At 44.0% G+C, this 14,670-nt stretch overlaps 1 long non-coding RNA gene across 1 annotated transcript in view; it reads left to right on the top strand.

Annotated features, from left to right (window-relative positions):
- Positions 1-14,670, top strand: part of LOC139075356 (uncharacterized) — a 34,716-nt gene continuing 20,046 nt past the window's right edge. Inside the window, exons 1-2 of the long non-coding RNA XR_011525705.1 lie at positions 1-388; positions 8,718-8,823. This is a non-coding gene — a long non-coding RNA (uncharacterized lncRNA). The remainder of the gene's footprint in view (positions 389-8,717; positions 8,824-14,670) is intronic.

Consider the following 14,670-nt stretch of genomic DNA (forward strand, 5'->3'; position numbering starts at 1 on the left):
AGAACTGAGGTCTCCGCTCAACCTCTCCCTGGCCTGTCCTGTTCTGTTATTGCCAGCATCCTGGTGGGACAATTTCATGGGTGGAATCAGAGTGCGTTAGAGTAAGAAATCTAAAGAGATGCTGTTTTCTGCCTAATCTGTTTTCTCCCCATGGGTCAATTTGGCTGCACTTTTATTTTGAAATCAAAGAACCTAGAAACAAATGAGCAAACACCTTATTATTGAGAACCATCTGCAGAAAATCCCACGGAGCAGCTCCAAGGTCAAAGCTTATCTGTTTTGCCTCATGCACAAAACAGCCAGCACCAGGAGACCGGCAGGATGGGAAATCACAGAATCATAAGAAATTTGGGTAAAAGGAAGCATCTTCTTTCAGTTGAATGTAAAGGTAAGAGTTCTCTCTGCAACCCCAGTCTTGAAACTACGAACATTTGTGTATTTCACAGATAGAACAACGACCATGTTGAGTTGGCTGGGGTGGTCAGGAAAAACCAACAGCAGCCCCCAAACTCATGCTCAGCTCTTTCCTTCTCTTTCATCCCAGATTTTCATTTTTTAAAAAGTGCCATCTGTTCTTTCTGTAACTTTTGCACTGGAGAAAAATAACTTCAATTCTCTAAATTGTGCGTTTTCTCTCTTTCTTTCTCCCAGCCTGATTCCCTCTGTCTGCATAGGGGAAGGTAAGAGGGCAGTCAGAAGTGAGTGTCTAATAATACTGTGTGACTAACTCCCACAGGAGAGGACGAGCCAGGGTGCCAGGCTATTAAGCAGGATTATGAGTAAGACACACAGTGGGATTTGCTTTCGGTGCCCGTCGACCTTCGTGCAATGAAGGAAATGTTCTGCGCTGCCCAACAGAGCAGCCACTAGCCGCAGATGGCTAGGGAGCTCTTGAAATGTGGCTAGTGCAACCAAGGAACTGAATGTTTAAATTTATTCCATTTTAATTAATTTAAATCTAAATATAAAGTTAAATATTTAAATATGTGACACAGTTGAGGGGATTAGTGTGTGTGTGTGTGTCTGTGTGCATGTGTGTGTGTGTGTGTGTGTGCGCGCGCATGCTGGGGGTGGCTTCAGGGGAGGTGAACAATGCTAGGATCCTTCAGCTTCAGCTTTGACCCGCTCCCTCCTCTCGGTCCCTGGTCCTCCCACACACCACCACCGATTGCCCGAACATCTCATGAAGCAGTTGCCTCCAGCATATGGCCACATTTTAAAAAAATGATTGTAGCTTCCAGCTACTGCTGTCCTTATGTGGGCTATCCTGGTCTAACTATACTCTTCAAGATTTCTAGCATAAAAAGTTAGCTTCACTGAGGATGCTAACTCCAGTCCAAACCATTAAGCGTTTCTTTGAGCAGGAATGTGAGGTCAAGTTTCAGCCCAGATGGAAAGAATGCCACAGTCCCTAGAAATGTCTGCCAGGGCTGCAGGCGCGGGATAAGTGGTGGCACTGGGGGTGCTCGTGTTCACCAACCTCCCAGTCAATCTTCACTGGAGCTTCGCTTCACCCTCTAGGGAACTAACTTGCACTGATCCAGTACATTCTACACAGGTACTGTTGGGCCCACGTCGTTTGATTGATTCTACAACAGGCAGCCCCTTGTTGACTTTCTCTCCCTTTTCCTCCTAATGCTGTCTGCCTCTCCAGTCCACCATCGTACCCCCAACCACAATAGCTGTGACCTTTTAAAGTCTCTTGGCAAGATACTACTCAATTACATAAATAATTCATATAACTTGATCTGTAGCTTAAAAAGACGAAACTGGGCCAGCCTTATTGAATTAGGGAGAAGAATCCACCCCCTCCCACAAGTCTGCCTTTCTGGGCTGAAAGAAAACAAAGCAATTGACTGACTTCTGTTTTTCTCCAACTCAGTATTGTACAGGGCTTCACAGTTTTTTGAAGTTCTCAGTCATCGACGATGTCATTTGATGCTCAGAACTGACACGAAAAGGACAGGTCACATTTTATAGATGAAGAAACAGAGGCCCGGGGGGACAAATGCCTTGCTGAAGGTCCTGGGGTCACGGGGTTAGTTCTCTGCTTGGAGCAGGGATCTCAGACGGAGGCGAAGGTGAGGTCCAGCACTCAGGAGCGCGTCTGCTTGAGTGGTGGAAAGGCCTGCTTGGAGATGACCCGCATGAGGGTCATTTTTGTTGACCAGAATGGGGAGAGGGCACTCATCCCTCTGGCAGGAGAACATGGGATCTATGTCACATTTTACCCTGGAGCCAACCCCACGGGTCTGTGTCCAGGTCTTCCAGCAGGCTGTTTCTGAGTGCAGGTCGTGAGGTGTGATCCAGAGCACAGGAAGTGGGTGTTCTCCACAGCTCCGTGTGGAACACTCCAGGGCTTCGGCAGGTACGGCCCCCGGGGACCAAGTACAGCTCCAGGCTTTGCCGCTCGGCACCAGCAGCTGTGAGCTCGAGGCGAGAAGCACAGTCAGGGTCTACCATCAGGACATGAGCACAAAAAGGGGCCACGCCTTTGCCCACCTTCTCCGGAAGTCTGGTAAAGGGCTCAGGATGGGGATGAAGGCTGCTCCCTGATTCCCACTTGCCACTGACATGGGACCCAGCTGCCTTGGTGACACACAGGTCCCGGTGGCCTCACAAGCAGACAGCAAAGATGGGGCTGGAGGAGAACAGAAGGACTTCAGTGGGATGGTGCGAGCTGCCACAGGCACTCCCAGAAATTTGGACCACTTGGAGGTGTAGTTGTTAGGTTATTATTGGATTATTATAGTTCATAGGACCTCTCCGTTACCAACAGGCTGGCGAGGCTTGGATTAACCAGGGCACACACTAATAAACAGAAACATGAAAATCTGAAATTCATTTTGAAACATGCTCCAAGCTCTTACCAGAGGCTCCTATGTGAGGCTGCGTAGGCTGTGTGGTCAGACCTGCAGCACAGTCTGAGGCGGAAGAAAGCCAATTAGGAAGGAAAGCAAAGCACAGCTCTTTTGTAAAATGCCCGCTTGCTTACAGGCAACGTATCTTCTGAAAGAGAAGAAAAAAAAAAAAAAGAAAACTCCTAGATGTCTCAGTAGTGGACCAAGAAGAGACCCTGGAGGACCAAGCACGCCCAAAATACATTTTTTTGGCTCTCAGCCTGATGGGAAGGAGGTCACAGCCAGAGAATGAGCCGGACCTGGGCCTTGTGCCCTTCTGGTGCCCAGCGAGCCCTCACTGTTTCCAGGAAGGCTGGCCTCTAATCACAGGATACTCGACAAACTCTCGTTAGCTGATCACCTAATTTTAAATTCTCACGCATTTACATTTTTCAAGGAAATTTGGCAAAGGAAACCAAGTGACTATTTTTGGTTTCTCTTTAGGTTACTTTATTCTGCACAATTTTGAGCCGATACAGCAAGAATATATAATTACATGTGGGGTAGCTTTAGCAACTTTATAGAAGATGAACTTCCTGTCACTGGGCTTTATGTTCTGATGCAGAAGTCATCAAAAGGAGGTGCTGGGGAACGACTCCCTGTTCTAGACATTTCACTCTCAGTCCGTATTTGATTTTCTTTTTGCCCATTTCTATGTCTTCTCCTTTTCCTGTGAGAGTTGGGGTGAGGGAGGCACAGCAGGATCTATGGCTGTTTCTCCTGACCTATGGCTGCAGTGGCTCTGGAAAATTCCTTGCCTTCGCTACAGTGAATTAAGGAACAAGAAGAAATAGTGTCAGGGTCAGACCAAGCTGAGAGCCTAGGGGGTGATGTCTGGGACTGGGAGAGGGGGAGGAGCTCTTGACTTTCTGCTACCTGGCTCTGCACTCCCCAGAATAAATGGTGCCCCATGGAGTGGAGGCCACTGCCCGGGGGAAGCAGGAGCACCCCCCTGGAAGCTGTGTCCACGGGAATTTATTGCTCTGTCTCTTCCTCACCCCCTCTGTCCTTCACCCACCTCCACATTTCAAACCTCCTCATTTTTACCTTATTCTACATATTTTTCCTTTTATTTTATAATGTTTACAAATCCTATGTTATTGTTAGCTTCACCTTCTAACATGTTTTTAACTTCTTACCTCATGGTTTTTGGGTTTCATTTTAATCACGTATAGCTTCACTTTTTATGTTTTTAATCTCTTTTTGGAGTTCAGCCGCTTATTTTAAATCTCATCTAGTTGTAGCTTTCCTTTTTAAAAAACACTCTTAATATTCTTTTTTTTGGAATTGCAGCTTTTATTCCAGCTTCCTAGATACAAAATTTCTTAAATTTTATTTTTTGAACTTGAGGCCTTTGATTGCTCTCATTTTTAAACCTAATTTATTTTAGTTGTTTTTTTCTTCCTTTATTTACGTTGAAATTTCAAACAAAGTTGTTTATTTCTAAGCTTATTTTGAACTGTCTTTTCATGTTTAAAATGTTTGGTTTTAAGCCCATCTTAATCTTTTAGCCTTTTTTTATTAGTGAAATTAAATTTTCTTTGTTAACTTTCGGTTCTTTTCATGTATGTGTGTATGTATATTTTCCGTGATTTGTTTTTCAAACGGTCAGCAGACAATGCAGCCCCAGGAGGGTTATTAGTGGGAAGCCCCATGGCTGGGTTGGAGGTCCGCCTCCCCTCCACGGTTCCTACAGTCTCCTCCCTATTCTGTAAACAGAGACACCAACCCAGTCAAGGCTGTTGGACAAGGACCCTCTCTCCAATTGGCTGGAGAGATCCGAGGGTTAAGCCCAACGCTGTGCTCAGCAGTAAATCTCATTGTGCAGGTGGCACTTTAGGAGAAATAATCCAGTGGGCCTCCAATTCTGCGTCCCCTGTGCTCTGAGGCTCTTCGGGGCCTGGCTAAGATCTGTGTCTGGCTCTAAGCTTCCTCCCTCTTCTCTGCTCTGCCAGAGGGGAACAGGACGCCATTCTGAGGAGAGTAGAGTGCCCAGGATTTCTGGGTCAACTCTGAGCCTATTGGACTGATGGGCCTCCGACACCACGCAATTTGTCTCCAAACCTTCCCTGAGTCCCTTTGGAGGAACCCCCAAGGGCAGCTGTGTCCCCCAAGATGGGATCTGCCCCACCATGGGGTCACCCAGCGCTCTGCATTCACGCCTGTGCTGGGAAAGGGAGGCTTCCTTACGCTCTTCCTGAGGGAGAGACTACAATTCACACGAGAGACTGCCTTCTCTCGTCCACATCCACCGTGCCTGGTAGTGCCCCTTGAGAATGCTCCTTTGGCTCTGTTACCAGCAAGCTCCACTCTAGTGCAGGTTACCTCGTTTGGAAATTTTACAAGCCCCCTTAATTCTAGAAACCGTTTAAACATAAACTGTCGTAGTTTGGTGGAGCTTGGCCAGCCAGATCTGGTGAGCCATCTTACCAGGAAAAGCCCAACCAAATTCCACTCTAAAAAGCTTGCCCTTAAGGCCCCATTATCTCTGAGTATCAATAAGAGAACCTGTGGAAAAGTGGAAAGGCAGGTAAGGAATACAGTGCAATTTGGGCATATTCAGGACCTGGAGTGCTGTACTTAACCTGGGTAGAAATCATCCTGCTGAGGAATGTCCATGGGATCTCCTTTGTTTTTGTACATTATTTTCTGTGGAACCAAGAGCTGAAGAAGATTTTTTTCCAGTAGCCGTGCCAGGTTCACATTTGCCACAGTCCAATCTGCTTCTGCCTGTGGTTCTGAGGGGCGAGCAAATGCTGCTCCTCCTCGGAGAAGTCTCCTGCCTCTACCCAAGTAGGGAACAGATGGGTCCGGGTGGGGATCCATGGAACTGAGGCCATAAAAAGCCTTGTCTTTCCCACAGCACTTAACACTGCCCTTCACACGGCAGGTGCTTGTTAAACTGTGTTGCATGGCCTCGAACCCCAGCCGAAGCCTTCCCTGGCTTCCTCTAGGATGGCCAGACGGAGACCAAGACGCAGCATGGCATTCACATCAGTGAAGTGTCCTGGCCTCCAGAGGATGCTCAAGGTTCCTCCACACCTGAGCACTGGGGTAGAGAGGAGAGAAGGAGGTGGAGGGAGGGACCTCATCCAGTGCGCCCTAGGCATCAGGACAAATGCTCTGCCTGCTGGCCCCCTGTGCTGTGCCTTGCCATAGTGCCACCTTGTCACTGGGGCCGTTGAGTGTGGACAGAGGTGAAGGCAGCTGTGGATGCCCCTCTGCCTGCTTTGGCTCCAGGCTCTCCAGGGGTGCCTCTCTCCTCCATCAGTGAGCCCAACACATCAGGGCACTATGTTGGGTTTGGCAGCGAAGGTTTGTGGCAACAATGAACCTACATGTGCTTGGCCTCGCCCTCCCAGGAGACTCCTGACTGGACTGGGAGGGAGGGCAGGAGGGTTGACAAGGAGTGGCAGGACGGGCGTTAAGGATCAATAGTCTTCAAATCGAGAAGAAGACCACCCACTGTACGGTGGTGTCCTACGATGTTCAGAGCTGCTGAGTCTGCTGAGAGAGGAGCGCGCTCCGACAACTCTACCAGGAGGTTCCCTGGGATAACTTTTCTGAGGACAATATGGTCTTGTGAAGCCAATGCTTTTTAAAAGTTAATATCCTGAATTCAAGGACCAATTCTTAAGTGGGAAAAAGTCACCTCTGGAGCAAAGACTTAGGTACAAGGAATTTTGTCACAGTATTAGCTATAATACTAAAAACAATAAACAACCCCTCTCCTGCCCCCCCAGCTTAAACACCAAGGGGCAGAGATTAGCTAAATCCATTCTAGTGCCTTCAGAGGATGGAATATTTTTGCAGTGGTTATTTATGGGGTTTTCAATACCTGTTGACATGGGAAATGCTCTAATATAATCGTTATCTCTGAAAAACAATTGAAATTTAACATATTTCCTCATTTCTAAGATACTAACAAGGGAAAGAGACAACAGAAGCTTAGTAAAAGTCTTTTAGGAAGAAATAATAATAACACGTTAAACATACAATAATTGTAAAATACATCCAATTTAAGAAACACTACAAGGTGCCTTAGACTAGGAGAATTACAGTATGTCTCTGGGATTGCTACTGATTTTTATACCTTTTCGTATTTTCCAAATCTTTCAGTAAACATATCTGGGTTGAGGGAATGCCTGGCCCCGTGTCTGAGGTTTCCTCCACGTGAAGGCGGGTACCACTGCCGTTTCTCCCTACCCCCGACTCCCTCTGCCCAGGGAGGCTGAAGGGGTCACCAGATTGGTGGGTTTAGAAGAGACACTGGACTTGCCAGCCCCTGCCACTCCCTCTTCCTCCAGAGCACCCACCTGCCAGCCGAGGGCACAGCCTCTCGAAGGCCCCAGCTCATGGGAGGTGCACTGGAGGGGCTGAAGTTGAGGGGTTCAGTTCAGTCCTGGGATTCAATATGATGAAGCCCATTACCTGCAGATAGAAGCCCCATTCTCCAATATCACTTTGTCACTCAACAGGTCACATTTGGTTCATCCAGTGCCTACTCTTTTGTCTTCTTTCTCAGTTCAACACCCAGGCATCGAAGAGGGGTGTTATCAGACCCCCTCAAAACCTCCAACAAATAGGCTGAAGTTTGTAGTCAGGAAAAAATCGTGGCACAAAGAAATCTAGTCAAGCATAGCCAAGCCTCCTGGGGAATGATGGTTCTCACACGGTAAGCCCCATATGGGCTCTGGGGAGGGGAGGGGAAGAAGGGCATCCCAGACAGCCCTCTCTGGAGACCAGAGAACAAACGAGAACCCTAGGTCAGAGCTGCCCTCTCTCTCCTCTTCGTGCTTCAGCATCTCAGCATCTTCAGAATCTGCTTTTCCTCTTCTTGCAGCATCTCTTGGTTGCTAAGCAGATCCCTTGGGTAACTATGTGGGCATAAAACCTTAGCAGAACTGCCAGGAATCTGCTTCACCCAATTGTCAAAGTGAAAAATGAAATCATTCCTCTCACCTGTCACTACTTTGCACAAAGCTTCCATTATTGAATGGTGATGGCCCAGAATGTTATTCTCACCTACTTGCAGGAATATAAATGAGTTTTGCATATTTTACCCCCAAGAGAGTGGGAGTGGAGGGAGGAGGTGTCGGGATCTCTCAAGCTGATACTCTTGAGAGTCAATGACTGGGGAGAAGCAGGCAGAGAAAGCAGCAGTGTCCGCTGCTCTTGGAGCAATGGTGCCTCAGGCAGGTGAACACTTACCTGATTTAAAGCAGGCTCTCCTTAGGCTCCAAGACATCCGTGAACCCCTCTTACGATAGGCCTACTGAATCAGAATCAGACTCTCTGGGGGTGAGGCCAAGACATTTCTGCGTTTTGAAGAAATGCCTTGGATGATTCTCATGTGCACTATGGGCTTTAAAGTCTGAAAACCACTGAGTTCTCTAACATAGATATGTGTGCGAATAAGTGCCAGAAGATATTATAGGTGTTATGATAAATGTATGTCCAGGAAGGAGGGAGACACTATTAGAGGGATGGTCAATTCTAACTGGGAGTGCAAGGCAAGTGTTGCTTTGAGCCTTGAGCAAGGAGTAGATGTTCTCTAGGTGGAGGGGGAAAGGGCTAAGGACATCCTGGGCATGAAAACTGCTAGCAAGGATACAGCCATCTGAAGCCAGCCTGAGCTGCTAAGAACAATAAAAGATCACTGAAGCTTGAGTGTGCAGTGTTAGGAGGGGAAGTACAAATGAGGGGACAAGGGAAGGGAGGACCTGGAGGTGAAGAAGATTAGAATCTATCCTGTAGTCAGGGAGTTGTATCAAGGGTATTTAGCAAGAGAGGGATATGATCAGATTTGTATTTCAGAAACATCTCTCTGATGGGTGGTGCAGAAGGACTGGAAGAGAGCAAGACAGGAGGCAGGAAGACTGACTGGAGGCCGACCTGGCAGCCCAGGACAGACCCAGACGAGGTATGAGGGTGGCGGGAATGAAGACCCTTATCGTCCTTGGCTCTGCTCCACTTGGCCACCAGGTGTACGGTGCTGAACTTGATGTCACCACACTGCTTAAATATCATATCTATTTATTAAAATAATCAAAATGTACAGAAACGTTGATTAAGCACCAAATATGGAGATGATACTTCTTTCAAAATACTTAAAAACAAAATTTAGAATAATCTCATGAAACGAGCGGTGGCTCTTAGGCAAGTCAATTAACCTGGTGCTTCTCCAACAGTGGTGTGATGGTGCTGTGTTACAAAAAGCCACGAGATTAAAGAGTGTATCTTCTAGGAGTTTACGAAGGCTTTGAAGATTGAGGGGCATTATTTTTCATTAGTTCAAATGCAAACGTCTTATACTGTGGAGGACCACTTTGGACTCTGATGGCTCATTCTTCTCAGCTGTTGGCCTAGCTGTAAAATGCAGAGGTTGGTTTCCATGACCTTTAAGGTCTTTTCATACTGCAATATGCAATGATTTTTTTCCTAACTAGTTAATATCCTCATCTTTTCCCCCTAGATTTTAGAGAGAGGTCATTTTTTCTATTTCTGAAAGGTCACCTTCCTTAATTCATATTCCTGCTGTTGGCAGCTTTTCACCCAGCTCTGATCCTTTAAAGCACAAGGTGGGGCCTCTCACCCTCCGCCCCTGCGGTTCTTGCTCAGCCAGCAGTTTCTGCTTCTCTCCCTCCATCCATCTTCTCTAGGGTTTGTCACCTTCCTCACCCCTAATTTAAAAGAGGAAGAGTGGGGGAGGCAAGAAAGATGGAGTCGCCCTTTCTTCTGAGAAGAGAGACTTCCATCCTCCATTTGACTTTTCCCTCAGTTACTGCTGGTTTGGCATTTTTTTTCCCTTCATTCTGAGAAGTCCCTCCTGAACTCTCTCATTTGGAGTTTAAATGATTTTGCATCCAAGGACTTTTCAGCTTTTGATTTAACATTTAACAACTTTGCCTGTCAGCCTCCCTTCCTTTTCCTCCAAAATGCTGTAGAGAGCTGAGAGGAGTTTCCCCCGCTTAAAGTCATATCAACACTAGGAGTGGAATCTTGCTGAAACTTGAACAAAAATTTGACTGGTTTCATCAAGCAAGGAAGGCAGAGACATAAGCCTGATGTTCCAAGTGAATTTATAATCTGTACTTTCCCAAACCTTTGACATAATCACACATACACACACACACACACACCCCACTCTTAAAAACTATATTTTGGGGGCTGGCCCCGTGGCCGAGTGGTTAAGTTCCTGAGCTCCGCAGCAGGCGACCCAGTGTTTTGTTGGTTCGAATCCTGGGCGCAGACATGGCACTGCTCATCAAACCACGCTGAGGCGGTGTCCCATATACCACAACTAGAAGGATCCACAATGAAGAATATACAACTCCGTACCAGGGGGCTTTGGGGAGAAAAAGGAAAAAATAAAATCTTTAAAAAAAAAAAACTATATTTTTAAGGATTGTGGTTGGGGATTAGAAAATGTTGACATGAATAGGACATGACATGTCTGGTTTGAGCCAGAAAACAAAGGATAGGGACAAGTAAATTCATCTCTCAATGGAGAAGAAATCACAGTTGGATTTCTAGGGATCACAGCAAGACAACTCTTATTTAACTTTTAAAAATTAAATATAGAGTAAGAAATACTCATGAAACCTCTAGTTTTCAGAAGTTTTTTCAGGTCATTAAATGATAACCTGATTAGGGCAAACTACAGAATGGTCTCTTAAAGATAGGTGAATGGACAAGATCCTTGAAAAAGGATCAGTCTGAAAAAGTGTTCAGTCGTATATTTAGGGAGAAAGAATTTAAGTTATAGTTATAAAATAATAATATTTGCATTTTCTATTATGTCCCAGGAAGTGTATAACATTATTACAATCAACATCATTAACCATAGGGAAATGCAAATTAAAACCCCAATGAGATATCTCTGAACATCCACTAGAACAGTCAGTATGGAACCTAGGACTCATTGTAGGTTTAGTAAAGAAATTAACCTGGTTGGGTGGGGCCAAAACTAGTGCGAATGGTTTTGTATATTTAAGAAGGATGTTGGAAACCAAAGTGTGTGCAATAGTGATAATGACAATGGGGGATGAGAATCTACTCTTTATTGAGCCTACTCATGTGCCAAGTGTATAAAAAGCACATTAGGAATGGAAGCAATGGGATCAAAAACCACTAAAATAATTATTGTCAAGTTTTTGGACAGGGGAAAAAAAAAAGAAAAATCTCAGTTAAGAAAAGTTCTCAGTTTAGAGAGACAAATACTATATGAAGTTTCCATTAACTCTAAATGATTTTGGTAGGCTTTATAGCAAACAAAAAATAATTAGAGGAACTGATTTTAAAACATTATTAAGGGTATAGGTAAAATAAAAATATATATAAAGTAAAAAAGTAATTCTGATAGTGTGGTATTGACATACAGGCAGACATATAGGTCCATAGAACAGAATAGAGAATTCACACATATATGGCCCATTGACTTTCAACAGAGGTGCCAAGGCATTTCAATGAGGAAAGGATAATTTTTCAACAAATGGTGCTGAAACAGTTGGTTAGCTCTATGTAAGAAATAAAAATAAAAAGTGAATCTTGATCTTTACCTCACTCACAGACAAAAATTAACTCAGAATGGATCATAGACTTAAATATAAGAACTAATTCTATAAAATTTCCAGGAGAAAATCTTACTAACTTTGGATTACTAAATAGGAACAACTTAAAAATCAATAAACTGGATTTCATCAAAATAAAATTGTTTTCTCTTCCAAAGACACTGTGTTGAAAATGAAAAGGGCAAGACACAGATTGGGAAAGCAATATTCAAAAAATACATATTGGACGAAGGATTTGTATCTAGAATATATTTTAAAAACTCTTAGAACAACTCAATAATAAAAAGTCAAGCAATTTGACTTAAAAATGGTCACTTCACCACTATATATATATATATATATATATATATATATATATATATATGTCTATCTGAATAGCAAACAGCACATAAAAAATGATCATCATTAATCATCAGGGAAATGCAAATTAAAACAATGAGATACCTCTATACATCCATTAGAAAAGCTATAATGAAAATGACTGGCGAAGCTAAATGTGGGCTAGGATGTGGAAAAACTGGAACTCTCATACACTGCTGGTGGAAATCTGAAATAGTTCAACTTTGAAAATTTTGGCAGTTACTTTAAAACTTTAAGCACATATCTATCACATGATCCAGACATTCCACTCCTGGGTATTTGCCCAAGAGGATGAGAGCATCTGCCTAGACATAGATTTGTACGTGAATGATCATAGCAGCTTTATTTGAATAGCTGAAATCTAGAAACAATCTAAATGCCCACCAACAGGTGAATAAACAAAGTAGTCTAGGGTCAGTCCTGGTTGCCTAATGGTTAGTTTGGTGCACTCTACTTCAGTGGCCCAGGTTCAGTTCCGTGGTGTGGACTTACACCACTCACCTGTCAGTGGCCATGCTGTGGTGGCAGCTCACATACAAAAAAAAAAAAAAAAAGAGGAGGATTGACAACAGGTGTTAGCTCAGGGAGAATCTTCCTTAGCAAAAAAAATAAATAAAACCCACAAAAAAACAAAGCAGTCTATCCTACAATGGAATACTACTCAGCAAGAAACAGGAATGAACTACTGATACTTACAACAACCTGGATGAATCTCAAAATACTTAGGTTGAGTGCAAGACAGAAAAAAAGGAGTATAGGGGGCCAGCCGGGTGGCGCAGTGGTTAAGTGTGCACGTTCTGCTTTGGCAGCCCCAGGTTCACCAGCATGAATCCCTGGTGCGGGCATGGCACCACTTGGCAAGCCATGTTGTAGTAGGCGTCCCACACATAAAATAGAGGACGATGGGCACGGATGTTAGCTCAGGGCCAGTCTTCCTCAGCAAAGAGAGGAGGATTGGCAGATTTAGCTCAGGGCTAGTCTTCCTCAAAAGAAACCAAAAAAGGAGTATATATTATATAATTCCCTTTATATAAAATTCTAGAAAATGCAGACTAACCTGTAGCGATAGAAGGCAGATCAGTAGGAGACAGGGTCATATAGAGAGTAGGGGTGAATTAAAAAAGAGCCCAAGGAAACTTTTAGGGTAATGAATATGTTCACTATCTTAATTGTGGTGATAGTTCTTTGGGTGAAAATATATGTAAAAACTCATCACGCTGTACACTTGGAGTTTGTGCAACTTATCGTATGTCAACTATACTTCAATAACACTGCAAAAAAAGTAATGGGAACCTTTAGAAGTTTCTGCTAGGTGGTCCTTTGGACAAATGAGAGAACTACTGTATTTCATATAGTCGATAGTAAACCAGGAATTCTTTACATCCAGGCTAAACCTGTAAGTACTGCAGGGATGTGAATTAGTGCGTTTTTCATAATTAAGGGGGAGCTTGGGACTGCCACTCCTTCCGTCCCTACTCCCCATGCCCACTGATGCCATGAAGGAAAAGACACCCTCTGTGACAGTGGCTACTGCCAGAGGCAGAATATTGAGTGAAAGAGATAAAGGTCTGCACACAGGAGTCATTTATTGTGGTTTTTGGACTTTTTAGCTCATCGTGGCAGATGATATCTCTTGCTTAAGGTTCTTAGACCAAAGACTTATCATTCTGTGAATTATGACCCACAGATATTACAAATCAAAAAATACGCTGCACTTGTCATATTGAATTGCTGCCAACCTCCCAGCAATCTGCTGCGTACTCTGCAAAGGCCATTTCCCTAAATCTTGTTCTAGACACGAGGATCAATGGTGTTAATGCAATCGCTCCTGTTTGCGGGGTCAGCATTTTCCAGGCCTACTCTAAGACTCAGACAAGGCAGAGGCTGCACAAGAACAGACACTTGGAGGAAGTGAGGAGACCCCGGTTCCAGCCCCAGCTTCGAGACTGGCCAACTGCAGGCCCGGGTCCAGTGGCTGGTTCTCTCAGGGATGCTTCCCTGTCATCTAGCAAGATGGATGAGGTCTGAGAGGAGGACGCAGTTCATTAAGCGCTCTTCTGAACTCTTGAGAATGAAGGTGCCATATGCACATAGGTAGAACTTGGCATAATTTATCCTCCAATCTGGAACACTTCTGAGAGCACTATTAATAATTAGGCTGGGGCAACAGGTATACACAAACACTGTCATTCTGCATCATCATTGTGAGCTAGGGCATGGTTTCCAGACGCTAGCTCAAAGACCAGAAAACCTTCCATTAGCCCACTGCAAAATCAGAAAAATGAGCATCTGAAATGAGTTTTATTTTCTAAAATACTAGGAAATATGTCATGCAAACAAAAGATTTACAACTTATGTATAAAATATGAAAAATAAAATAACACTTGAAGCTCCCACACGCTTTCCCAATCACATTTTCCTCCCTCTTCCCTAGATTTTATCATTATCCTCGATTTGTGTTTATCATTTCCTTGCTTTTCTTTATAGTATTACTAGTATGTGTGTATCTTAAAAATACATTATTTAGTTTGTATTTTTTTAATATTATGTAAATGGAATAATCATTTAGTACGACTTTTTTTTGCCTCACATCTTACGTATCAGGAAGAATACAGCATCACTTCTGCAATATTCCTGCCAAAAAAAGAAAAGTAACCTGGATCTAATCACAAGGAGACATTAAGGAAACCCAGATTGAGGGATAATTCTACAAAATAACTTGCCTGTAATTTTCAAAAGGGTCAAGATTAGGAAAGTCAAGAAAAGACTGAGGAATTGTTCCAGATTGATACAGACTAAAAAGACATAACTGAGGCAACATGTGATTTAGAACCGTA

The sequence above is a fragment of the Equus przewalskii genome, chromosome 13 (assembly GCF_037783145.1).
Source record: "Equus przewalskii isolate Varuska chromosome 13, EquPr2, whole genome shotgun sequence".
Lineage (NCBI taxonomy): Eukaryota > Metazoa > Chordata > Mammalia > Perissodactyla > Equidae > Equus > Equus przewalskii.